General features: G+C 42.8%; 1 protein-coding gene across 1 annotated transcript in view; it reads left to right on the top strand.

Moving 5' to 3' along the window:
• The window catches only part of LOC309698359 (uncharacterized protein), a 204,096-nt gene extending 178,892 nt beyond the window's left edge, over positions 1 to 25,204 (top strand). Inside the window, exon 2 of the mRNA XM_082520738.1 lies at positions 24,742 to 25,204. The gene's annotated coding sequence lies outside the window, so the exon portion shown is untranslated. The remainder of the gene's footprint in view (positions 1 to 24,741) is intronic.
• The last annotated feature ends 1,839 nt before the right edge of the window (positions 25,205 to 27,043 follow it).

The raw sequence follows: 27,043 nt of genomic DNA, 5'->3' as shown, positions 1-27,043 counted from the left end.
GCCCATTGCTACGGGCCATTCGATCCCTATACAACCGTTGCAAGAGCTTGGTTCGCATTGCCGGCAATAAGTCGGACTCGTTCCTGGTGGGTGATGGGCTCCGCCAGGGCTGCCCTTTGTCTCCGGTTCTGTTCATAATTTTTATGGACAGGATTTCTAGGCGCAGCCAAGTGGCGGAGGGCTTTCACTTTGGTGGCCTCAGAATCTCATCTCTGATTTTTGCAGATGATGTGGTTCTGTTGGCTTCATCGGGTGAGGGCCTCCAGCTCGCACTGGAACGGTTCGCAGCCGAGTGTGAAGCAGCGGGAATGAGGATCAGCACCTCCAAATCTGAGGCCATGGTTCTCAGCCGGAAAAGGGTGGAGTGCCCACTCCGGGTCGGGGATGAGTTCCTGCCCCAAGTGGAGGAGTTCAAGTATCTCGGGGTCTTGTTCGCGAGTGATGGGAGAAGGGAGCCGGAGATCGACAGACGGATTGGGGCTGCAGCTGCAGTAATGCGGACGCTGCACCGGTCCGTCGTGGTGAAGAGGGAGCTGAGTGTAAAAGCGAAGCTCTCAATTTACCGGTCGATCTACGTCCCTACCCTCACCTATGGCCACGAGCTGTGGGTAGTGACCGAAAGAACGAGATCGCGGATACAAGCGGCAGAAATGAGCTTCCTCCGAAGGGTGGATGGCCTCTCCCTTAGAGATAGGGTGAGAAGTTCGGCCATCCGGGAGGGGCTCAGAGTAGAGCAGCTGCTGCTCCACATCGAAAGGAGCCAGCTGAGGTGGTTCGGGCATCTGACAAGGATGCCCCCTGGGCGCCTCCTGGGTGAGGTGTTCCAGGCATGTCCCACCGGGAGGAGGCCCCGGGGCAGACCCAGGACACGCTGGAGAGATTATATCTCTCGGCTGGCCTGGGAACGCCTTCGTATTCCCCCGGATAAGCTGGAGGAGGTGGCTGGGGAGAGGGAGGTCTGGGCCTCTTTGCTTAGGCTGCTGCCCCCGCGACCCGGCCCCGGACAAAGCGGATGAAGATGGATGGATGGATGGATGGATGGATTATTCTACCTTTCTAATGTGACGTTGTTGTCCCTGGCTCTCTTTCTCTCTCTCTCTCCCTCTCGCTCTGTTCCTGTGCTACTGCCACTGTAACTACCGCCCCTCCCCCCTCTTCCCAGCGCAAGCACAAGGCTCGCGTGCGGAGTGAAGCGGAAAAAAGTGCGAGAGAGGGTGAGAGAAAGAAAAAAAAACATTAAAAAAAACCACGGCTCGCGATAAGGAGCCGGCTCGTGTCGTTCACGTCAAAGATCAGGCTCTAAGAGCCATTTCGTTCGTGACCGACCCATCACTACTTCTTCATCACGAGATCCTGGAAGCACTGATCAATGTAATCTTGGAGAGCCTCTAAACTCTCCCCGTTGTTCTCCAGGGTTTTGGAGATGATTTAGACAAATGTTGTTAGTTATAAGACAATTGATAAGTGTATTTGGTAATACTGAAGCTTAAAGGAATTTGTTCAAATGTAAACTACCATTCGCTTTAATTTACCGCCCAAATTTTCTGGCGTCTGACGTCAGTTACAACATGAGTCGCTTACCTTGTCTGTCACTTCCGTCACTTACCTCTCACTTCTTAAATGTGATTTAAATTAGTGTGGTAATTCAAGATTCAAGAAGTTAATTGTCATCTATACTGCAAAACACAAATGGTTACGCTGAGCGATGAAATTCTTACTTTGCGAGTTCCCTTCACACAACTAAATAAACAACTAACTAAAGAATAAACTTAACTCTAACCATAAAAAGAATAAAGCGGGTGCTATGTACACAAGAGTAGGGTGTAATTAAAATTTTAAAGGGCAAGTAGTTATGCAGCACTGTCACAGTTATTAAGATATTCCAAATGTGATAATTGCTTATATTGTATGAAGTTGTATTAAATGTTCAATAATTGCAAATGTACAGGTCAGGTTATTCAACAATAGTCAGTGGATAACAATTAGTCAGTGATTCATTATGCCAAGGTCCGACGGTACTCACCAGTCGGCCTGCCCGTGATGTTGTGTTCTCGCTCCCTCTCGTTTCTCTCTATATGTTTGTTTACGTCCGAGAGTGAAGCGTTTTCCCGCCAGTCTGTTTGGGATGACGGTGTTCAATTCAATTCAATTCAATTCAATTCAGTTTTATTTATATAGCGCCAAATCACAACAAAAGTCACCTCAAGGCGCTTGTTGAATGCTGAACTGTCTATAATCAGCATTCGAGGATCTAATGTGTCCGGGATGGCTTTTTTGATATGGGACATGACTATGCTCTCAAAACGACTATGACTATGCTCTCAAAACACTTCATTACAGTTGGAGTGAGTGTGATGGGGTAATAGTCATTCAAACCGGTTATGTTGTTTTTCTTTGGGAGGGGCACTATGGTGGTGGACCTGAAGCATGTGGGTACAGCTGACTGGGTGAGGGACAAATTAAAAATGTCTGTAAACACCTCAACCAGCTCTGAAGCACATAACCTCAAAGCATGGAGGTGTTTTCAGCGCCACAGTGAAAGCCTGGTGAGGTAGCATTTCTACCTCACCAGAGAGAGAACAACAGAAAAAACCCCAGCAAAGACCAGAAAAGACAACGGATGGGCATTTGTACTATAGTTACTCATCTTATTACATTTGACAAACTAGAACACTGTCACGGCCCAGCGGCACGAGGTAACAGAGATGGACACAAGTGCAGAAACCAAACCGGAAGCAAGACGGTAAGTGAACAGAAGGTTTATTTCCCCCCACAGTTAAACACCAGCAAAACAACACGACGGCACCACACTAGAGGCACGCAGAAAAACCAAGTTAACTAAAGGTGACCTAGACAACTCTAGGGTGCAGCTGAACAGCTGAGGCAGTGGAGAGGTGGAAACTGGGCTATGAAGTGGCCGGGGCACTGTAATAAGAGGAGAGCACAGTCAATGGGATCCAGCAGACAATCGGCGATCCTCCACAGTTAAACTGAGTTGCCTTACTTGGTTTCAGGTGGAGGGGACAGGTGGGGTGGAAGGCCCGGATGCGGTCGAGGCGTGGGGAGGCAGGCAAGTGAGTGGCGGGCCAGTTGGCAACCTCGTACCAGCAGCAGGTGCCCCAGGTCCAGGAAGGTGAGGATGCTACCTCTGAGGACAAGAAAAACAGGTAAGTTGTCACACGGGTTCTGGACAAAGCAATCACACTCCACTTGACTAACATGGGGATAGCAGATACTCAGGCGATGAACGGTTGAGTGCGCAGGTCTTATATGCTGCCGGAATAATTGCCCACAGGTGGTCAGCCAGGGAGGAGCAGCCGCTGTTGGAGACCTGCAGGTACCCACCCAGACCATGACAAACACTGTGTTCTAGCTGTGTTTCTGAGACCAACACTAGCACTGTCAGCAGATGAAGATCAGGGTGCAACATCACAGCAACAGGCTTTGCATTTTCATTTTTTTAAGAGTTGCTAATACACTGAAAAGAAGAACCTAAACATTTAAATGATCTCTTACTGCAGTCAAAATATGACACCAAAATGATCACTAGTGATACAAGTTAAGTTGCAAGTCAGTTAACTAATTTAAAAAGTTCTCTCCTCTGAGGTGTTGCTGTAAGCACGCACACTCAAACTCAACAGAAAACCATGCTAAGCCCTTGGGCATCTTGCTTTCATACAGAACTTTCTACATAACATTCTACTACACCTCTAGCATGTCACTGTGACTGTGATGTGATACTACACTATCATGCTTTATGCTATCAACCTAGAACAGTGTAGGTATAAAACAATATCTTTAGTGATGGTAATTTTTAAAGTCAAATTATAGTACAAATATATGTAATCTATTGGTATCACTTGACTGGTTTTCAACAGTAATACATTGGAATAGTTTTATGGTGATTGTTTTATACTTTCTGTTCTACACTACAGGATACTCCAGTGTACACACAACTGAAGTCACACAATTTTTTTTTCATATTTTGCATGCAAGGAGCCAGACTTTCTTGCAATTCTTAATCTGGAATCTGGTCTTGCGTGACCCTAGCTCAGGGGTCGGCAACCTGCGGCTCCAGAGCCGCATTTGTCCTTTTAGTGCGGCTCCGCATGGTTTGGGAAAATAATTTTTTTTTTTTAAGTATTTAGCTGAAGTGCATTTTATTTATGTTAGTTCTTTTTTAACTTGTTGTTCTAAATTGGAAGATTATTGTGATATTGAAATATAAATATAAAATGATATTCTATTATTTTTTGATCGCTCAAAATAAGCGTCATACTTGTGGAAGCTGATATACCCGCCGAAACGCCGTGCATTTATTGAGACTTTCAACCTCAGGTAAGACAATTCTGGATCTTCGGATCCACATTATGTCAGCAGCTCCACCGTGAAGTATGTTAAAAACAAACACCGCTCACGCCGCTCACTGACAGCTTACAGTCCTGCGTAAAGATGAAAGTGACTTCGTACTGCCCCGATTTGCAGACGCTGTGCACAGAGGTTCAGGAGCAAAAGTCCCATTGTGTCATGGTCCTGAGTCTGCGCAGCCGTGACACATTGTAAACATATCACGCCAGACCCGACGATGTTTCCATGAACATGCTTTTCAGCATCTCTTTATTGACCACTTTTCACACATGGTTGCTGTACGTATACAGCCGGCTGTAGCTTTTCAGCTCACAGCTCGACATACACCAACACAACAGCATAGATAGCACAGACATTAAGGCGGCGAGGCGCAATTGCGGGTGCCGCTCAGGTGCGTCCGCCTCCCCTGCAGCAGCGCTGCAGATCACGCCCCGCCACACACATTAACCAGGTAAAATACATATTTAGGCAGAATATTGCAAATATCTATTTTTCATTTTTCAGCAGCATAGTGTTTTTTTTTTCCCAATTATTTTTTTAAAAGTCAGGTCAAGGCTCCAAAAGCCTGTTTGTTTTCTCTCTTGTTTTTTTTTTTTTATCTCCATACAGGTGATTCAGGTGTTTTGCTTGTTTTTCTTTTTTTCTTCCCCCCTTTCTCACCATCTCTTCTCCCCTCTATTTTTCTTTCTGTCCCTCTCTTTCTTTCATTCTTTCTCCCTGTCCTATTCCCCAGAAATGTCTGTCTCGTCTTTAAAAAACGAAAATAAAATAAATACATAATTATAATAAAGGTCAATCAAATGGATGATTTTTTTTCCATATTAAAAAAAACCACCCTCAAAATGACATATATTGAAATTCCACAAAGGACTGTCTACTTGAGGCAGAATAAAACAAATTGTTAAGTTAATGAATAAAAAAGATTAAATAAATGCAAATACTCTTGCTTAAGAAATTCAAAAGCATGTAAATTCAATATGCATTATCAGTAAAATGATTAAATTAAAAACAAAAAAAAAAAACAACAGGTAGATCAGTAAAGAAAAACTTGCATGACTTAATTATCAAGCTATATATGACGCTATCAACAAATAAGGAACTGTTCAAAGCGAGAGGGAGGAACGGCTGGTGGATAATGTGCAAACTGTGATTGGAGGTTATATCTGACTTGTGTATTGCCAAACAGAAAAGTTGTGACACTGAGTAATATTTTATTACAATATCCCACACAAAGAAAACATACACACACATAGTATAAATAAAGAAAGTAGAAAAATGATGAGTGTGATGCAACTCAATTCAATTCAACTTTATTTTTATAGCGCCAAATCACAACAGCAGTAGCCTCAAGGCACTTTATATGGTACAGTAGATTGTACAATAATACATACAGAGAAAAACCCAACAATCATATGATCCCCTACGAGCTAGTTATGTGTTGGTCACGAACGAAACGCCTTAGGGCCGAATCTTTCAAGTGAAGGACGCAAGCCGGCTCCTTATTGGGAGCCGTGGGTTTTTTCCTTTTTTCTTTCTCTCACCCTCTCTCTCGCACTTTTTTTCTGCTTCACTCCGCACGCGAGCCTTGTGCTTTGCGCTGGGAAGAGGGGGGAGGGGTGGTAGTCACACTCACAGTAGCACAGGAACAGAGCGGGAGGGAAAGAGAGAGAAAGAGAGCCAGGGACAACAACGTCACATTAGAAAAGTATAGTAATCATCCACAACTATTTTCAGTTGCGGATGATAAAGGATTCAGAAAGTTTATTCATGCAGGTCCATATGACAGAGAATATGCATCTTCTTTTTGTTTTTATATTTTAATTTATATTTAACTGTGTTGTGGTTTACAGTGTTTTGTGTTGTTTCACTTTAAATTTGTTTAAAAGGAAAAAGCTGAACATTTAAATAGTTAAAAGTTGAAATGTAAATAGTTGTTTTTTTTATTATATAATTTATTTATTACATTTTATGTGGAGTGAATACATAAAAGTATATTTACGGTGGCCCCTAGAGACAAAGCATGTACAAACCCCGAAGCATGTACAAACTCCAAAACACGTAAAAACTCCAAAACACGTAAAAACTCTGAAACACCTAACTCTGAAGCACCTAACCTAAACTACAAAACACAACAGAAGTGCTCCAGGATGCTAGGGGCAGTGTTGAGCTTTTGTTACCTAGTGGCTACACAAGCCAGGAAGTACCAACGACCGGATATGGTGTGTGTGGTAGTAACAGGTAAATTAACTTTTTTTTTTAAAAATTACTTGAATATATGTGAGTGCCTGTGTATAAGTACACAAACAATACACATATGCTTTCAATTGTGTAATTTAAGTGATCTAGGTAGCTCTGTTTTGGAAGTTCAGTTAACACTAGAAATGGGTTTTGGAGTTTGTACCTGCTTTTTATCTAGGGGCCACCGTACATATTTATATATAAACATATATAAATAAAACCACATGTTTTTTTTTTACATTAGTAATTCCTTTTGTGCATAATTTTATATTGTTGTTAATAATAAATTAATTAAAACAACCTGAAGAGCCGGTTGGGAGCCAAAAGAGCCGGCTTTTTTTTAGTGAGCTGAGCCGAAAGAGCCGGTTCTCTAAAAAGAGCTGGAAATCCCATCACTACTATGAGCAAGCACTTTGGCAACAGTGGGAAGAAAAAACTCCCTTTTAACAGGAAGAAACCTCCAGCAGAACCAGGCTCAGGGAGGGGCGGGGCCATCTGCTGCGACCGGTTGGGGTGAGAGAAGGAAGACAGGATGAAATACATGCTGTGGAAGAGAGACAGAGATTAATAACAGATATGATTCAATGCAGAGAGGTCTATTAGCACATACTGAGTGAGAAAGGTGACTGGAAAGGAAAAACTCAATGTATCATGGGAATCCCCCGGCAGCCTACGTCTATTGCAGCATAACTACGGTAGAATTCAGGGTTACCTGGTCCAGCCCTTACTATGTGCTTTACCAAAAAGGAAAGTTTTAAGCCTAATCTTGAAAGTAGAGATAGTGTCTGTCTCCCGAATCCAAACTGGAAGCTGGTTCCACAGAAGAGGGGCCTGAAAACTGAAGGCTCTGCCTCCCATTCTACTTTTAAATACTCTGGGAACAACAAGTAAGCCTGCAGTACGAAAGCGAAGTGCTCTAATAGGGTGATATGGTACTACAAGGTCATTAAGGTAAGATGGGACCTGATTATTTAAGACCTTGGGTGAGGAGCAGGATTTTGAATTCAATTCTAGATTTAACAGGAAGCCAATGAAGGGAAGCCAAAACAGGAGAAATCTGCTCTCTCTTTCTAGTCCCTGTCAGTACTCTTGCTGCAGCATTTTGGATTAGCTGAAGGCTTTTCAGGGAGTTTTTAGGACATCCTGATAATAATGAATTACAGTAGTCCAGCCTGGAAGACAGAATTGTTGTCTGAAGACCAACAAGAAGACGCTGAAAAACCAGTTCATCTTCCTTGTTGGCCTTGATGAACTACTTTTTCAGCGTCACTCTGAGACAGGATATTTTTCATTTTAGAGATGTTACGCAAATGAAAGAAAGCAGTCTTACATATTTGTTTAATATATGCTTTGAAGGACATGTCTTGGTGAAAAATGACTCCAAGGTTTCTCACAGTGTTACTGGAGGGCAAGGTAATGCCATCCAGAGTAAGAATCTGGTTAGATACCATATTTCTAAGATTTTCAGGGCCGAGCAAAAAAAAAAAAAAAAAAACCAAACTCTACCTATATCTGAGTTCTCTCCTTGAAAGAAAAAAAAAACAATGTAAAGCTTTTGTCCACATGAAGTCAAAACAAAAATGTCTGTGTAAAAATTGCTTAGTTTGTTCCGGTACATCACTTGGCCAAAAAGAATGCATTGATTCAAATGGTTTGGGTGTTAAAATGCTAATCCTAGCTAACACGGTTAGCATGCAGCATATGAGTGTGGCAATGTGCTAATAAAATATGTAACAAAGTAAAGGAAAACATAAATTGCTTGAATAAAGCCACGACATGCTGCCAGAACAACTACAACTGGATATCCTCATTCATACTTAGGAATCTGTCATATATTTTTTGTTTTTTTGGTATTAAATACTTCTTTCAAGACTTTTTCACTTATATATTGTCATGTTTCGGCTGTGTGGCAGGCAGGAGAGGACCCAAACGCAAACTCACAGAGACATAAGGTAAACTCAAAAAACACAGCTTTATTGCTGGCGTGGAGTGGGACACGAAAAACAATACAAAATAAACTAAACTGGGAAAACTAAAGCACAGGGAGCCACAGGGAAAAATCACACAGCTATGATGGAGACTACGACACTGACAAAGAGAAACACAAGGCTTAAATACACAGAGGGATAACGAGGGAATGAGACACAGAAGGGGAGCAATCAGGCTGGACGAGACAGACGCAAAACTAGAGACACTCACATGAGGCATGGACCTACAAAGTAAAACAGGAAACACACTGACTGAATTCTAAACATGCAAACTTAACAGCAACAGGGGAGACATAACATGGAACACAGGGAAGCCATATGACAAAGCCAAAGAGCAAAACCTAAGATAACCATAACAGATCTAGGGAAACACGAAACAGTACCACAAAGGACTCAAAACATAATCCATAATATAAAAACACGAGATCTCTCCAAAATGAAACAGGAAACATGAGAGGCAGACATGACAACATAAGACAACAGACATGAAACACACGAAGGGCAAGGGAGACTTCACAGGGGTTGAAAACACAAGAGGGAACTAATAAGCAAATGAACATAGGAGACCTGATGAGCTTAACATACTATAAACATCAAAATGAACTAAAACTCAAAACACTGGGTCCTAAGACCCAGGATCGTGACAGAGCCCCCCCTTCAAGGGCGGATTCCAGACGCCCAAAACCACGAAAAACAAAACCAAAAACAACCCACCCAGGGTGGGCTGCGGGGGTCCAGGACGGAGGGCCAGAAACAAAGCCACAAAAACACAATGTCCATCAAAAACACAGGAGCGCAGGGAACAGTTCACAACTCCTCAGGGGGCCGACCCGGAGGGTGACGGTCCAGAAGTCCATAGTTCATTTGATCAGGGGGCCGGCCCGGAGGCCGACGGCACAGGAGTTCATGGTCAAATAGTTCCGGGGGCCGTCCGTGTGGACGGCAACGGCGGCGACATGGAAACAGTTCAGGGGGCCGACCGTGCGGACGGCAACGGTGTGGAAACAGTTCAGGGGGCCGACCCGGAGGTCGAGAGCACCACAGGTGGAACAGTTCAGGCGGCCAACCCCGATGGCAACGATGTCCAGCTGATGGCCCGGAAAGCGGCTGGCGATTCCGAAGGGCAAAACGTGGCGTGGGCGGCAGCAACACAGCCGCAGGACCAGGCGAGGCAGACACAGAAGCAGAGGCTGAAGCTGGACCAGACGAGGCAGACGCCGGACCAGGCGACGGCAAAGCAGGAGCCGAGGCCGGACCAGGCGTAGCAGCAGCACAGGCAGAGGCCGGCGTAGACGATGAGGCAGAGGCGGCCACAGGTGGCGGCTGAACGGGCTCCTCGGGCCCTCCAGCGGAGACGGGTGGCTGAACGGGCTCCTCGGGCCCTCCAGCGGAGACGGGTGGCTGAACGGGCTCCTCGGGCCCTCCAGCGGAGACGGGTGGCTGAACGGGCTCCTCGGGCCCTCCAGCTGACGTGGCATGAGGCCGGACGGGCTCCTCGGGCCCTCCAGCTGACGTGGCATGAGGCCGGACGGGCTCCTCGGGCCCTCCAGCTGACGTGGCATGAGGCGGCGTGGGAGCCGCGGAGTGCTGAGCAGACTGTTGAGCGGTTGGTTGTTCAGATGATTGGGCCAAAGAAAGGGGTATGGGCGACAAAACTGAAGCCTGACCTGGAGACAAAACTGAAGCCTGACCTGGAGACAAAACTGAAGCCTGAACACACGACTGAGCTAACTGAGCAACAGACTGAACTATGGAAAAAATGAGAGGTTGTAGTGATTGTGGTAGTTGTTGCTGACATATCTCCGAGCCTACAGAACACAAGGACAGGGGCTGGATAGGCTCGTCTGAGACTTCAGCGGACACAGGAATGGGTGCAGGCACCCGCCGGACACGAGCCGCTCCCACCCGAGGAGTAGGTACGGGTGCGGAGGTAGGCTGTGCCCTGGCTGGCCTCACCCTGGGAGCCGGGACAGGTGGTGGAGAGCGGAGCTCAGGAGCGGTCACAGGCGTAGGTAGGTTTGCAAAGGCAGTTTCTGAATAAGCTGACTGGTGAGCAGCAAAGTCCAGGGGTGAGGCCACACCCAAAACAGTCACTTGAGGTGCAGGTTGAACTTGGTCTGACTCTAAAACATGGTGAGTGTGTTTGAACATTGCTGGCTGTGGAACACAAAATTCAACTTGATTCATGAGCTCAGTGGCATCAAGTCCAAGTCTTCTAGCCAGTTTAACTATGGTGGGAGGCACTCTGTTACTGTTTACACCTCCCAGCTGAGGCACAGAAAAAATAACTGCCTGAGATACTGGAAGAGCGTCACGTAGAGTCTCAGACACAGGATTGGAATCATGAAGGTTCGGAGGAGCTGGTTGAAAAACTAAAGTGTTCATAGGAGCAGCATGACTAACAGTGGATGAAATAGCAGAAGGTTTGGAGTCAGAATGTGGCAAACAGTCACTTTTACTCACAAAAACGGTCTGCTCAGCTGCTGTGGAGCGATGGCGGCGTGAATGCCGCTTTCTCCTGGAAGAGGGAGGAGACGAGTCGGCCCGCAAATCCTCAAGCGGACTCGTCTGAAAAGCCTCCGGCTCTTCACACAGGAGTGGCTGCTCAGTGCAGACACGCACAGTAGAAACAAGGAAGTCCTGGATTAAAGGGTGGAGCATGCCAAATAACCAGGGGAGTCCAGAGATCATCCGTTGTAAGCGGAGAGCTAGTTCCTCCTGGTATTCCTTAAATGGCAGCGCAAACCACTCCTGGCAGAGAAATTCTACCGTGTAGATCATGTCCTCCTGGAGCTCAGCAGAGGGATTGTGAGCTGCTGGGTCCATTGTCTGGTCGTAGTCTTCTGTCATGTTTCGGCTGTGTGGCAGGCAGGAGAGGACCCAAACGCGAACTCACAGAGACAAAAGGTAAACTCAAAAAACACAGCTTTATTGCTGGCGTGGGACACGAAAAACAATACAAAATAATAGTGATGGGACGTTCTGTATCGAGGCTTCGGAGCGTGTGTCGAGTAATGGAGGGGGCGTTTCCGCGAAGCGCGTATCGAGGCTTGCTTCATTTATGGGAGGAGCTGAAAATGATGACGTCCGAAGCCTCGCTGCCCGGCTGTACCACGTGACTGGTTCATGAAGCGGTTCGAACTTTGCCGCAAATAATCATTTTCCATACTGCCAGCATAAATATACACAGTATACTGCCATCACTACACTATAGGTGTTTTACACACTCCTTTTGTTGTTGACATTTACAGGCTGTGTGCAAAATGCCACACTCTTCAAATTCATGCCAGCTATTATTTTTACGTCCAGTAGGTGTCCTGCTAGAGCAAATGAAGCTTCATGAAGCTTCGCGTTGGGGTGAACCAATTGGATGAAAAGCTTCAGTGCTTCATGGGGCTTCATCTGCCCATCACTACAAAATAAACTAAACTGGGATAACTAAAGCACAGGGAGCCACAGGGAACAATCACACAGCTATGATGGAGACTACGACACTGACAAAGAGAAACACAAGGCTTAAATACACAGAGGGATAACGAGGGAATGAGACACAGAAGGGGAGCAATCAGGCTGGACGAGACAGAGATGCAAAACTAGAAACACTCACATGAGGCATGGACCTACAAAGTAAAACAGGAAACACACTGACTGAATTCTAAACATGCAAACTTAACAGCAACAGGGGAGACATAACATGGAACACAGGGAAGCCATATGACAAAGCCAAAGAGCAAAACCTAAGATAACCATAACAGATCTAGGGAAACACGAAACAGTACCACAAAGGACTCAAAACATAATCCATAATATAAAAACACGAGATCTCTCCAAAATGAAACAGGAAACATGAGAGGCAGACATGACAACATAAGACAACAGACATGAAACACACGAAGGGCAAGGGAGACTTCACAGGGGTTGAAAACACAAGAGGGAACTAATAAGCAAATGAACATAGGAGACCTGATGAGCTTAACATACTATAAACATCAAAATGAACTAAAACTCAAAACACTGGGTCCTAAGACCCAGGATCGTGACATATATACTGTTAGGTCTCTGCACTTTTTATTTATTTATTTATTTTTGTTGTCTTTTTTGGAAAATGACAACCACTGTTATAAATACAAAGATTATTAAAACCCTGGGAAGTAGTTATTTAATATTTGTTTAACTTAATGTTCTGTGATATTTTGCATGAAGACACATTATAATGTTTGCTGTTAGCTCATGTTACTCAGTAGAGTTCAGCAGGCATATTATGTTTAATGTTTACTTTTCTCTCAAGTGAAACACTGCAAATGTCACAGAGAAGTGTTGCCTGGCATTCTTCTTCTTCTTTTTTTTTTTTTTTGCCGCCTGTCCCGTTTGGTTCTTTTGCCATCAGAATTATTGTCTGAAGGCAGAGAGAAGCCCAACGGAATTACTTTACCAAGTGGACCATCCCTGCCTTGCCCTATTGGTCCATTTGATTGACCTTTGTTGTTATTATTTATTTATTTATTTAATTTTATTTTCAGTTGTTACAGACGGGACAGACATGACCGGGGGGGAGGGAGGGAAACAAAGACAGCGGGGAAGAGGAATAGTGATGAAGGGCAAAGAAAAGGGCAAAGAAAAAAAAGGGGGGGGGGGGGGGCAAAAAAAAAAAATTTTTTTATATATATCACATGGATCACCTGTTGAGAGAAAAAAAAAGAGAAAACAAGCAAACAAAAACAACAATATAATAAACACAACACCATCGCGATACTCTATGTGTATATAGCAGTAAATATTAAATATTGAATATTATTATGCACGTAAGATTTACAGCACACAGTGTTCTTTGAGGTAAGAGCCAAAAAGGGTGTAGTTTGTGTCTTTGAGCACCCGTGTGTACACCTGTGTGCATGAGTGCACTTGTAATTGCACTTGTGGGGTGGCTGTAGCTCAGGTGGCAGAGCAGGTCAGCCACTAATCAGAAGGTCGGTGGTTCGATCCCAGGCTGCCTCCTGGCTGCATGCCAAATATCCTTGGGCAAGATACTAACCCCGTGTTTGCCTACTGGTGGTGGTCAGAGGGCCCGGTGGCGCCTGTGTCTGGCAGCCTCGCCTCTGTCAGTGTGCCCCAGGGCTGCTAGAGGGTGTGGGGAGCAGCCACCCTCCAAGAACACCCTCCAAGACACCAAGAACCACCAATGCACCAATGTCTGAGGGCTTCTGCCACTGGCAGGGGGAGTGGTGGGGGGAGATAGGCCTCCATACCTTGGAGGGCCTGAGATGTTCCTAGAGAGGTGGCTCTGATACCCAACCTGACATATAGACACAAACAAACAAGCACACACAGATACAAACATCCATTCCCACCCTCATGCTCTCACATGAAATTACTCAACACTCACCCAACGTGGAGACAGACAGAAAATAGACACAGTACACACAATCACACTCCCCAAGCGCACTCTATACCCCAGGTCTAGGTACCCTTGCCCCTGGAGGGGGAAAATGCACCCAGACCCAGGTAGTGTTAATGTTTGCTGTTGGCTCATGTTACTCAGTAGAGTTCAGCAGGCATATTATGTTTAATGTTTATTTTTCTCTCAAGTGAAACACTGCAAATGTCACTGAGGAAGTGTTGCTTGGCATTCTTTTTTTAATTCTTTTTGTTTTCATAGATCCAATTTAACAATAAGCTGTTCATAATATTCCAATTAAAAAAATTCAACAAAGACCCATGACTGTCATGGGCAGCTAAAATCCAAACAAGAATTGGACATAATTCCTCTCAAACTATAGCAACTGGTCTCATCATTTCTTACAAGATTATGAACTATTGTTGAATGAAGAGAATGAAGTGACTGGATTAATACTTGGGCAGGACCCTGTTTGCATCACATTGTAATAGACATGGAACCTCTGACATAATTTCTTGTGACCTCTGTCCACTGTTGTCACTGTGTTGAGATCATCACTCTTGCTGTGATCTTTCCTAGAATTTAACCAAGACATCTTGACATCAAAACCTTACCAATCCTCTATAAAAACTCTTTTGCAGTGTTGTATGATGTATTTGAGTTAATTGCATCAATGTACAGTAATATTGTATGTCTAAAATCTAGGATGAAATTGTGTTCATTTTCAATTACTCCGTAAAAACATGGTGAAATTAACATGGTTACAATCTGTATAACACACAACATAAAAAAGGCTACACATGTGTAGCTTATAAACCTTTGTGTGACGTTTGTTATATATGTAGTAGTTATATGCTTCCATGTTAAATTTGTATCTGTAAATGAAAACACTGCAACCAGTCATGTGTACTGAAAGGACATTTTCTATTGTGGCAACACCATCAACTTGTTTAAAGACGTGAAATTATGAAAAAGGGGGAAGAGGGGAGGAAGGAAATCTGTCAGACAGACACAAATGGCCAAGACAGAGCTCAGAGAGGGACTCAAGTCTCTCAGCCCTTTCAGAGATGCGAATATTAAATATGTACCTCATGTAGGGATCAACGTAATTTTTCAGTCTTGACCCATATTCGGTTCTTCAGTATTAATCAATGTTAGTGTTATTGTTGTTACTTTAGCAGACTGACAACCTAAAAACTATATTCAGGTCTTCAAATAATATATTCAGCCCACTGAATTCCTGTCATGGTCCCTGTGCCTGCCCAGCCGGCCTCACAAGGCTACACTTGTGTTTTTGCTTTTTCTCTCTCTCCCCTACCTCTCTGCCTGGGCGGAGCTCACAGCTGGCTCCCACCCTTGGCTCACACAGCTGTTGGCGATCAGCTGATTACCGATCTACTATTTGAGGCTGGGTCACAGATCCTCTCATCGCTGGATGATTGAGCTACTGACGTTAGTCTTTCTTTTGGTCTTATACCTTTACGCCCTACCTTCGTGATTTGTGAGTGATTTCTCCCTTCCCTATTCCAGTTTATCTTCCCGGACCTGTGACCTCCCCGCGGTACGGACGTGTGTGAGTCGGATGTGAGGACGTGAGCGAGCGTGAGAGAGAGAGCCTTCCCCTAATCCCCTGGAACCCTGGACTTTCCCCGTCACTGTATATAGTATTGCACTGGTGTGTAAATAAATCGTGTTCTGATACGTCAACCTGCTCTGCGCTTGAGTCCCTGCTTTCAGTTTGTGACAATTCTGTTAAATAAATGAATTTATTATTATATTGGAGATGAAAATATATATACCTCAAACATGAACAGAAGCGTATCCAAAGTGCTATAAAGACACATTTACATTACAGGTCTTCAAAAAAGACAGTTTCAAAATGCAAGACAGCTGATGTGTGTTTTATTGTGTTAACTAATTATCCTGGAAAGTCAAAATCACAATGATTTAGGTGTCATTAAGTTGTGTTTAGATTTGGCAAACTGACACATCAATCTCTCCTACATAAGGTGCCTTTATAAGTTGAAAGTATCAGTATTTGTACTGGTATTGGTATCAGCAATACTATTCCTGTATTTACTTGGTCCTGGATAAATGGCTGTATCACACACAACTAGTCTTGATCACACACAAACCCAATGGTGCATTCTGCGTTTTATATCCAGTGTAAAACTGAAAGAGGTTGTGCTCAAGTGATTGGAAGTGAAATGGTCCTGTATAACCTGCAAACACTAGCAAATGACACTTTTACTAAACCACATACCAGCCAAATAGCAATTTAATAGATATGTGATAACAGTAAATAGGACATTTTAAAAATCTACATATCTGTCTATTTATTGAGTCAGTAAATGGCTAATACCATGCATAAAAACTCAAGAAAATGTCATAAAACAATGGTTGTCTGACGTTTTAATACTGAACAGCACCTGTCCCGGCTTGGTCAGAAAACCAATGCAGCTGGGTGTGAATAACCAGGAGAAATGTATACAGTGGAAGTAACCTGAACAAATATACTCTGAAAAAGGACGTGTATAGTATCATACCTTTATTTGAGTAAAGTTCAACTTGGTTGCTTTTGTATTAACTGAATGTTAAACACTGAATAGGAACTTTTTTCAGATTCCACAGATGTCCCTGAGACAGTCCTGCACATAACAGCAGAGTGCAAGATGCTACTGTTAGGGGAATTTACACGGATGGATTTAGTGGCAGAAACACACGGGCACAGGATAGTAGTGATGCAGATTTATATACAATGATGGGGGAATATTTACAAGGGAAGGGACTATATACAGTGACAGGTAAAATGTGCAAGGAGAGCAGAGCTGAAGGGATGAGACGGAGCCGAGGTATGCGGGTGGGCAGATGACACACCGGAGCTACCTGAAAACGAGGGACAAACAAAGTTACGGAGTAACGTCGATAGCCGAGAGTTAAACTAAAGTGGACGGGGAGAGTTGGAGAGCTTACTTGAAACACAGAACTACAGCTGTAGCGGTGGTCACAGACTGGTACGAAGTAACTCTCCGTCACGGATCCAAAGAAGCCAACACAAAGAAAACTAGGCAGGCGAGCAGGCAGCGGGACAGGCTAGAACAAAGGAGAAGCAGGCAGGAGATGGATCCTAAAAACATGCAGCTCAATAGCGTGGAATCAACAGATTCAGATTGCACCAACACAATACCACTTGTGACAGCGACAATACTCCGACACCAGACGTCCGTGACTCAGCTCCATAAAAGCGCTCACTGATGACGTCCGATGCGCCGCAGGTGTGCCGGAATGCCATCAAGCCCCGCCCCGCCTACCTATGCCAAAAAGGGAAACAAAACCCAAGAACAACAATACACCTACCCACCACCTCCTAACAGCTACCAGGCAATGCATACATGTAATGCATAAGTGGCTGGCATATTATACAGGAACATCTGTGCTGATTATGGTCTGAAAGTCCAAATGTCAAAATGGGACATGTCCTCAAAGGTGGTAGAGAATGACCAAGCTAATGACCAACGCAAGGGACTTCCAACGCAAGGGACTTCAATATACAGTGGCTTGCAAAATGGCTTCCACATTTTGTCAAATTACAGCCACAAACATGAATCAATTTTATTGGAATTCCATGTGAAAGACCAATACAAAGTGGTGTACATGTGAGAAGTGGAATGAAAATCATACATGATACCAAACATTTTCTACAAATAAATAACTGAAAAGTGGGGTGTGCGTAATTATTCAGCCCCTGAGTCAATACTTTGTAGAACCACCTTTTGCTGCAATTACTGCTGCCAGTCTTTTAGGGTATGTCTCTACCAGCTTTACACATCTAGAGACTGAAATCCTTGCCTATTCTTCTTTGCAAAACAGCTCCAGCTCAGTCAGATTAGATGGACAGAGTTTGTGAACAGCAGTTTTCAGATCCTGCCACAGATTCTCGATTGGATTTAGATCTGGACTTTGACTGGGCCATTCTAACCAGTGTTGGGTAAGATACTTTAAATTAGTAACTTAGTTACATTACTAGTTATTTCTATCAAAAGTAACTCAGTTACTTCAAGTTACTCATTACTTTCAAAGTAACTAGTTACTAGGGAAAGTAACTTTGGTTTTACTCAGAATTCTCTTGTTAATGTGTTGCTTCCATAACTTTGCCAGTCTTCTAGCATGCTTACTTGCCACAAGTGCATTGTGCCACCTACCAATAGAAAGGAAAAGATAATGTGCATATTTCCACGAGAGAAATCCCACGCCTAGACCGTCATTGACTGCTGCCATGATTCTAGCCTACGTCACAGCGTCATGTGCGCCTTTTACATCCAACACAAAAACTGCAGTCGTGGTGCTTTCGATTGTACTCAGAACTCGGAAATTCTGCCTTCTAAAAAGGAAGATGTAGGTAACAACAGACTGCAGATGAGCTGCATACAGGGCTGGACTGGGACAAAAAATTGGCCCGGGCATTTTGACTAGAGACCGGCCCGCCATTATAGGAAAAATCATAAAGCCTTTGAATGAAAACAAACGCTGTTGTGACAGTGATGTACACTGTCTTGATGGTATATATGTATCAATCTATCAATCGTTTGTTGTAAGATTCCGATAATTATTTTTTAAAAGCTAGACATTTTAAATGAGAATAAGAAAGAAAAGTATTTCTTTGTGCCCACCTCTCCCTGTTAATGCTCTACCTGGCCCCCCTGGCAAAACTTTGCTAGATCCGCCCCTGCACAGTTACCAGCTGTCAGCTACATGAAAAAGGATCCTGGTGTTATTTGTCTCTCAGAAACAGTTCATAGCTTCCCTTCAACTCATTCATGTCATCTAAAAGGTAAACCTGTTTCTCCATCACCTGTTCAGCTCTGATGATTCAGTAAGGACATCTCCTGGTTTCATCTTCATGTTTCCTTCTCACCAGATAACCAAACCGATATCATGACCAGCAGCTTTTTTGCAGCTGTGGCTCCAGCAAACATCAGCTGATACTAGAAATTAATATTAAATAAATTCTAACAACAGCTGATCAAGCTTAAACGTGCTGCTGTTGTTCAGCGCGACATCAAAGTGGGCGATAAACAAACAGGAGAGCCGATCAGCTGATCATTGATCAGTTTTCATGATTGAAGCAGAAACAGGAGAGGGAGGGGGGAGAATGAGAGAAGAAGAGGCAGCTGTGCAGCAAAGACACAGAATAACTCCAGCTTTGTGCCTTTTTGATTGTAGCTGAATTACGGGACAAACTGTTCCTTTTCACCTCAATACGAAACGTGTAATATTTTCTCTGAATACCAGACGGGATGGTTGGCAACTCTAATAACTTATGAACAAAATAAAGTTCAACATCATTAACTTCATAGCACCCACCCAGCTGTATAGAAACTCCGTCATGCTAGCTAGTACGCAGTACGGAAAAGTCAGAATAGCGAAAATAAACTCCACCTAAACTTGGTTTATATCTGACCCAGAGAGACTGAAGGTCATAACTTCTTACCTGAAGTTCAGTTCACACTTGGACCGGCGGCTGCCTCGGGTCTCTTTTCCTTCTGTGTCCCCTTTCCCTCCTCCACCTGCTGGCCTCCACCACTTGCTAATGTTACTGAATCTGTGGAAGCTCCGTGATAGCCACCACACGAAGTAACGAGTAACGACCCTATCTAAATCCCAGTAACGAGTAACGCGTTCCTGATTTTGGCATAATGACTAGTTACCGTGCTCGTTACCACAATAACAACGTAGTTACTGTAACCCATTACTTAATAACGCATTAGTCCCAACACTGATTCTAACACATGGATATGTTTTCTTTTAAACCCTTCCATTGTTGCCCTGGCTTTATGTTTAGGGTTGTTGTCCTGCTGGAAGGTGAACCTCCGCCCCAGTCTCAAGTCTTTTACAGACTCCAAGAGGTTTTCTTCCAAGATTGCCCTTTATTTGGCTCCATCCATCTTCCCATCAACTCTGACCAGCTTCCCTGTCCCTGCTGAAGAGAAGCACCCCCAGAGCAATATGCTGCCACCACCATATTTGACAGTGGGGATGGCGTTCAGAGTGATGTGCAGTGTTAGTTTTCTGCCACATATAGCGTTTTGCATTTTGGCCAAAAAGTTCCATTTTGGTCTCATCTGACCAGAGCACCTTCTTCCACATGTTTGCTGTGTTCCCCACATGGCCTTTTGGCAAACTGCAAACAGGACTTCTTATGGTTTTCTGTTAACAATGGCCTTCTTCTTGCCACTCTTCCATAAAGGCCAACTTTGTGCAGTGCACGACTAATAGTTGTCCTATGGACAGATTCCCCCACCTGAGCTGTAGTTCTCTGCAGCTCGTCCAGAGTCACCATGGGCCTCTTGGCTGCATTTCTGATCAGCGCTCTCCTTGTTCGGCCTTTGAGTTTAGGTGGACGGCCTTGTCTTGGTAGGTTTACAGTTGTGCCATACTCCTTCCATTTCTGAATGAACGCTTGAACAGTACTCCGTGGGATGTTCAAAGCTTAGGAAATCTTTTTGTAGCCTAAGCCTGCTTTAAATTTCTCAATAACTTTATCCCTGACCTGTCTGGTGTGTTCTTTGGACTTCATGGTGTTGTTGCTCCCAATATCCACTTAGACAACCTCTGAGACCGTCACAGAGCAGCTGTATTTGTACTGACATTAGATCACACACGGGTGCACACTATTTAGTTATTAGTACTCATCAGGCAATGTCTATGGGCAATTGACTTTACTCAGGCCAAAGGGGGCTGAATAATTACGCACACCCCACTTTGCAGTTATTTATTTGTAAAAAATGTTTGGAATCATGTATGATTTTCGTTCCACTTCTCAAGTGTACGTCACTTTGTATTGGTCTTTCATGTGGAATTCCAATAAAATTGATTCATGTTTGTGGCTGTGATGTGACAAAATGTGGGAAAGTTCAAGGGGGCCAAATATTTTTGCAAGCCACTGTATTTATAGACTGTTGAGAGATTTTGAGTTTTGTGTTATGTTTATTTGTAGCTTCATTTAAAGGAAGAAGAGCTTGTGAATTGAACAATTGCAGGAAAAGGGAGTGAGACATTGTGTGCAGAAAAAATGTGCTGTGACAGCCAAAAAGCTACATCCTGTCTCAACAGATGAGCTAACGGTCTCTCCTTTCAAGGAGATGTTATAGAGTTCTATACATACCAAGCTACCTCCTGTTTCAACAGATAAGCTAACAGTCTCTCCTTTTAAGGAGATGTTATTTGAGTTCTGTACATGCCACACCTATTACTGTGAAAGCTTGTTTGAGTATAAATAAAGAACGTACTGGGAGCCCCGGCGCGATTCCTCTGTGACACACACACAGTGCACACGTTGGTGCAGTGTCGGGGCATCGCCCATGTACATGTAAAATCTTTGAGTCTGTGTTTCTTTGCCTCCTAAGAGTTTTCTCCTCACATAGACACTGAAGAAGCTTCTCGGATGAGAGGTGAAACGTCTTCAAACAACTTAAAGAAGTCCAGACACCTTTCTTTGCAAGCTCCTTTGACATCCTTGTATGTTTCACCGATGTTGTTTTCTCTTGACTGGCTCCATATTAAACCCAGACTCAAATTTAAAATATTTTGCATCACATTCAAGGTCTTGAATAATCACACTCTATCTTTTCTTAAATACCAACCAAAGGGAGTTTTTAAAATGCATTGTTTGTTTAATCTTCTGACAATTTATTTCAGAAAAACGTAATATTTAATTGTATACTGTAGATGATTTTCAATTTGTATCATCTGCATTTTTTGTGCAATTTATTTTCTAGTATATTTAAAACATATTTAGTTTTTCATTTTGGAAATTAAAAAAAAAATCTGTAAAATATGAAGTTTGCAGTCAATTTTAAACAAAAATTTTAAGCATACACTTCTTCTGCACCACAGACCATTTGAATGCCAAGGCTTTATATTAGTTGTTGCTGGTACTACTGCTGCAGCCCTGACAGCTAATACGTATGTTTATTGGACTATCTACTTCTAGTTTCTTTTTCTCCTTTCAGCTCCACTGTTTTGCTTCTTCCACACTAAACTCTCGAGGTGCATGAGTGCATAGAGAAGTTGGGGGACTTTCCAGTAGTATCAAATCATCTACTAAAAACCTTGGTCTTATTCTTGTTTTAAACATTATGGTTAGCATATTTTTGCCTTTATTAGATAGCACAGTAGCAAATAGACAGGAAAGTGGGGAGAGAGTGGAGGATGACTAACAGCAAAGGAATCTCGAACGTGGAACACAGCATTTAGCTTGTGGTATATGGTCGCCTGCTCATGCTGTGAGCTAAACTGGCGTCCAAACATTGGATTCATCATGGACCATCATCTGAACTTTGAAGATTATTGAGTTATTTTCCCCTTCATCTATAAAGCACTGCAAAACTCAGACTATTACTACAAGAACAGCATCAGAGAACACTCCCTCCAAAGGGCAAGGCCTTTACTAAAACTTGGATGTTTTCTGATGTTTTGATGACAACATGCAATGTCAGCCTGTTGGAAATCTATGGCGTTATTTTAGTGCCTCTATTCTGAGCCTATTCAAAAGTGAGCTTTTGAGACATTAGAGCCTTTATAGTGCCTATATTCCTTTGCAAGCGCAAATGTTACATGTTCAGGAGAAAATTATTGAGAAGTTACAAAAGTTTAATTTAAGCGAACAAAATTCATTTCTACGTGCAAGAAAGGTATTTCAATGTTTTCGATTATCCATATACACACAGAATAACAGCCCCTCTGGCTCAGTGTTATTAGGTTGACTTTTAAAATGTATTCCACTACAGATTACAGAAAACACGCCCCCAAATGTATTTTGCAACGTATTTCATTACGTTACACAATGAGAGTAACATATTGTTAGGGAGTTTTTATTGTTTTATTTGCTTATGCTTCAAAAGTTATGTTATACATATTTCACCAGACAGTTTTCTTTTGAAACAGGAAGCTGACCCTGTGACACTGACAAGAGACCAGCACAGAAATACATATCCGCAGAAGTTGACTTGCATTATATTATTCTTAGAAATTGACCTGCAACACACATACTCTGTGACACACACACACACACAGCTTGCATGCAGACAGACATCAGGACCTGCGTGACATGAAATGTGATTATATTTGCATATTGACGATGTAACCTATAAAAATAAACGAATACTGCAGTTCGGTGTGATTTGCTCTGAGCTTTTCACCCGTGCAGCATGTTAACCTACACAAGTGTCTCATTGTTGTTTATTCACCTGACTGTTTGTTAACTGTAAATCTCTGACATTTAATTGGTCCTTCGAAGCCGTTAATGGACTGGTATTAATGATAATATTATGCTCCATTTTAGAGATGGCACGATACCACTTTTTTATGTCCGATACCGATACCGATATCATAAATTTGGATATCTGCCGATACCGATATGAATCCGATATAATGTTTTTTAATCAACAAAACTGTTTTTTTTTTAATATCTTGCTGCATTTTGTATAAGTTCATACTCAAGTTTAAAACAACAACTACACTAAAGCTATTCTGTTATACCTATATGCAAAAAAAAAATATTTCATAGTTCAGCAATACTGATCAATCTAATAAACTTAAACCTACACCATCCTCCCTATTCTGGTATTTTAAAGAGTACTTAGCGTAAATATTAAGCAACCTAACTAATAGGGTTCCAACTCCCAGCAACAACAAAAATAAATAAATAAAAAATAGGGAACCACCCCTCACACTCCACCTCATGATGCTTAATCAACGTAATCAACCTTAATTTGATGCAGTGTGGAAAAAAAATGCACAGAAATCAATTATTTTTCAAGAAATATTAAATAGATTCAACATCTTTCTTCAACAAAATTGCAGACTGCACAGATGGTACCTTCCCAAAGGAAAAAGTACTATAGCTTACTAGGGTATATATATTAGACTTAATAGTCACTATAAACAGTAATTGACTTCTATTCATTTTACATCAAATTAAAACTTTGGGTGTAAGATTCGGATAATTATTTATTAAAAGCTAGACATTTTAAATGAGAATAAGAAAGAAAAGTATGTCTTTGTGCCCCCTTTTCCCTGTTAATGCCCTATCGGCCCCCCTGGCTAAACTTTGCTAGATCCGCCCCTGCACAGTTACCAGCCGTCAGCTACGTAGAAAAAGATCCTCGAGTAGAAAGTAATAATAAATAAATTCTAACAACAGCTTATCAAGCTTAAACGTGCTGCTGTTGTTCAGCCGCTGGTTTCCTCTTTCTGGCGCAAAGTGGGCCAAAAACAAACCAGAGAGACGGACTCGCGACAGAAAACCCGATCAGCTGATCATTAAGCAGTTTCATGATTGAAGTAGCAGCCAGAAGAGGCAGTCGCTCCATATATCGTTTGGTAAGCTTAACGCAGGAATGCTTTACAAACATTCAGAGATGGACTTACACACTTGCTTTACTTCTCTCGGGGATAACTTTGTCGGAGATGAAATGCCGGGTTGCTAGCGAAGCTCCACATGCTATCCAGACCACCGACAGGTCCCGCATGCCACAGCCGCTCTATCACGTGATGCATACTGCTCCGACGTGCTAACGTTCTGAGGTGAGTTACGGCGTGTTGCAAGTTTTGTGAGGTGCTTTCGTGATATTTAATGGATCGGATTACATTTTTTATTTTTCTCCGATATCCGATCCAGTAATTTAGGTCAGTATCGGACCGATACCGATACGTAATATCGGATCGGTCCATCTCTACTCCATTTCACAGTGGTATCCTTTCTCAAGTCCCGACGCCGTGACAAGCCTGCGTCGAAGTCTCTGCAGAGCGCCCTCCAGGAAGGGTTGAAAGTCCAGGGACGCTAAAATTCGGGTCCTGGCCGACGTCTTACAGGCCCATGGCGCTGGGGCTTGAAAAGAGACGCCCGAAAGACCGGCAACAGCGAAGATAGGTGATTATTCCACATTTGACACACCTTGCGTAAAACAATCGGCTGGGACAGTCTGTCTGCTCTAAGTATATTAAATAGGAAGTGGCCTATTTGCTAACATAAGTCTATAGAAAGACTGACTATCCGCTCACCTGTAAGAGGTTGGTAGCCTGATAGAATTAGTTGTCCGCTCGCCTGAAATAGTGGCTGGAAGCCCGACAAGTTGTCCGCTCGCCTGAAATAGTGGCTGGAAGCCCGACAAGTTACCCGCTCGCCTGAAATAGGGCTAGAAGCCGTGTAACGGTTAGCGGTAGGCCTGAAAGACGGCTAGTGGTAGATACTAAAGAGAGATTCAGACTGTCCAGCATAAATCTTGCGCGCATAAACTGTTTTTACTGTTTTGTTGGTGGAGTAAGTTGATTTAACAGCACATTAAGGTGGCTGAACTACTCCACTGAATTGTTTACCGTTGATTGCTCACGTACTGGCTGGGTGAGGAATCGGTTGTGCGTCATCACGTAAAAACGACAACCGCTTTCAAGAATAGCTTGAAAGTAGAAGGCTGTTGTTGTTCTCCCTCCTCACTCTTCGTGCCAGAGACAGCATCGCGGGTCTGTGTGTAACTAACTCGATAAGATACATTGTAACCAAACCTTCTACAAAACGAACCTAAATGGGTAATAAATCTACAAAACTCACTGCTGACGAGCAGTGGTTAGAGAAACTTTCTGCCGGCACCGGTCAAAATTAGTACAAATGGTCTGCAGTCCCTCTGCAGTAACTATTTTAAGAGGAACCTTACAAACAGAACTAAATAATGAAATATAGTTGGCATGACGATCATGCCCAGATTGTATAAAATAAATAAAAGGAAATCATTCACATGAAAACCTTTTCTATAAAAAGAGAGATGCATAAGGTAGATTAAGGCTGTCTCATTGTTCAGCCAAGGGAAGTGTGTGTAAAGGTAAATGTCTCCAGCCTGGATGACGGGTGGGACTGCAGCCCACCCAGAGCCCTTGATGGATACAAAATAAAATATAAAAATAAAAATAATAATAAATTACTTGGTTCAACATGCAACAGAGAGAATGAATGTGACTGAAGATTGGATCTGAGATGAGGCAAACAGAAGACCAGTCTAAAAAGTAGGCACAAACCTGTTCAGAGAAAAAGCAAATTTGTACAGATTGGATGACTTCTAAATTATCTGTTTGCTGAGTAAGATGATCCTAACTATTAAATTGGCTCAGTAGTAGTATAGTGATTTACACTGATAAAATGTTGTAATATACTGTTGTTATTATATGGAAAGAAAAAGATGATGATATTAATAAAAAATATAATATTAATCACCTAGTCAGTATGATGTGAGATGGATAATTGTTATGAAGTAGTCTGCATCAAGCTTAAGGTTTGCTCAAACCCAGTATAATGACGTATGAGATGAAGAAAATAAAGGCAATATCTAAACCAATTAGGTGCATAGAGGCACTTAACCTGCTTGAAAATCTGTCATTTATCCTAGATAAATATTACTGAGATGTAGAGCACATTTATAATGATAATTAATACGCCAAACCCTGTAGATAATAGCTAAAGCTACAAGATTGAGAAGCTGATTTAAATATGCGGACACTACTACGCTAATGAGCGAGTTAAACATTTTTATTTATTTGTTTTTAGAGCAGAAGCTGCATAGAGGACAGCACAGGGAGCTGTCTGTCAATGAATAGAAAACACACATACACAAATTGTTACATGTGAAATTATTTTTGGAAAGAATCAGAAGTGAGATGGTTTTGAATTAAGAAATCAGTGTAAAGATGCATGAATTAAACCTGATAATAACATACAGAGGCAATGAAGGAAGCAGCTTACACTCACTGAACATTAACATGCATACGAAAAGTAATGAAGACCTGCTTACACTTGTACACATAACATGAGTTGGTATTTCTGACCAGAGAGAGGGAAACGGGTAGTTTAAGTACTCAGGATAATAATGAAAATGTCTTAGTTGTGTTTCTTCAGGAGCAAAACAGACCTGGACCAATTCTCCAGGTGCAGCGGTCGGAAGAAACCCATAGGTTAGCAAATTTGGGAAAGAAAACTGACTGCTTAAGGGGTCTGATACACTGC

The sequence above is a fragment of the Aulonocara stuartgranti genome, assembly GCF_965226115.1.
Source record: "Aulonocara stuartgranti genome assembly, chromosome: 22".
In the NCBI taxonomy this organism is placed as follows: Eukaryota; Metazoa; Chordata; class Actinopteri; order Cichliformes; family Cichlidae; genus Aulonocara; species Aulonocara stuartgranti.
Note: the sequence above shows the minus strand (reverse complement) of the source record. Positions and strands in the feature narration are given on the sequence as shown.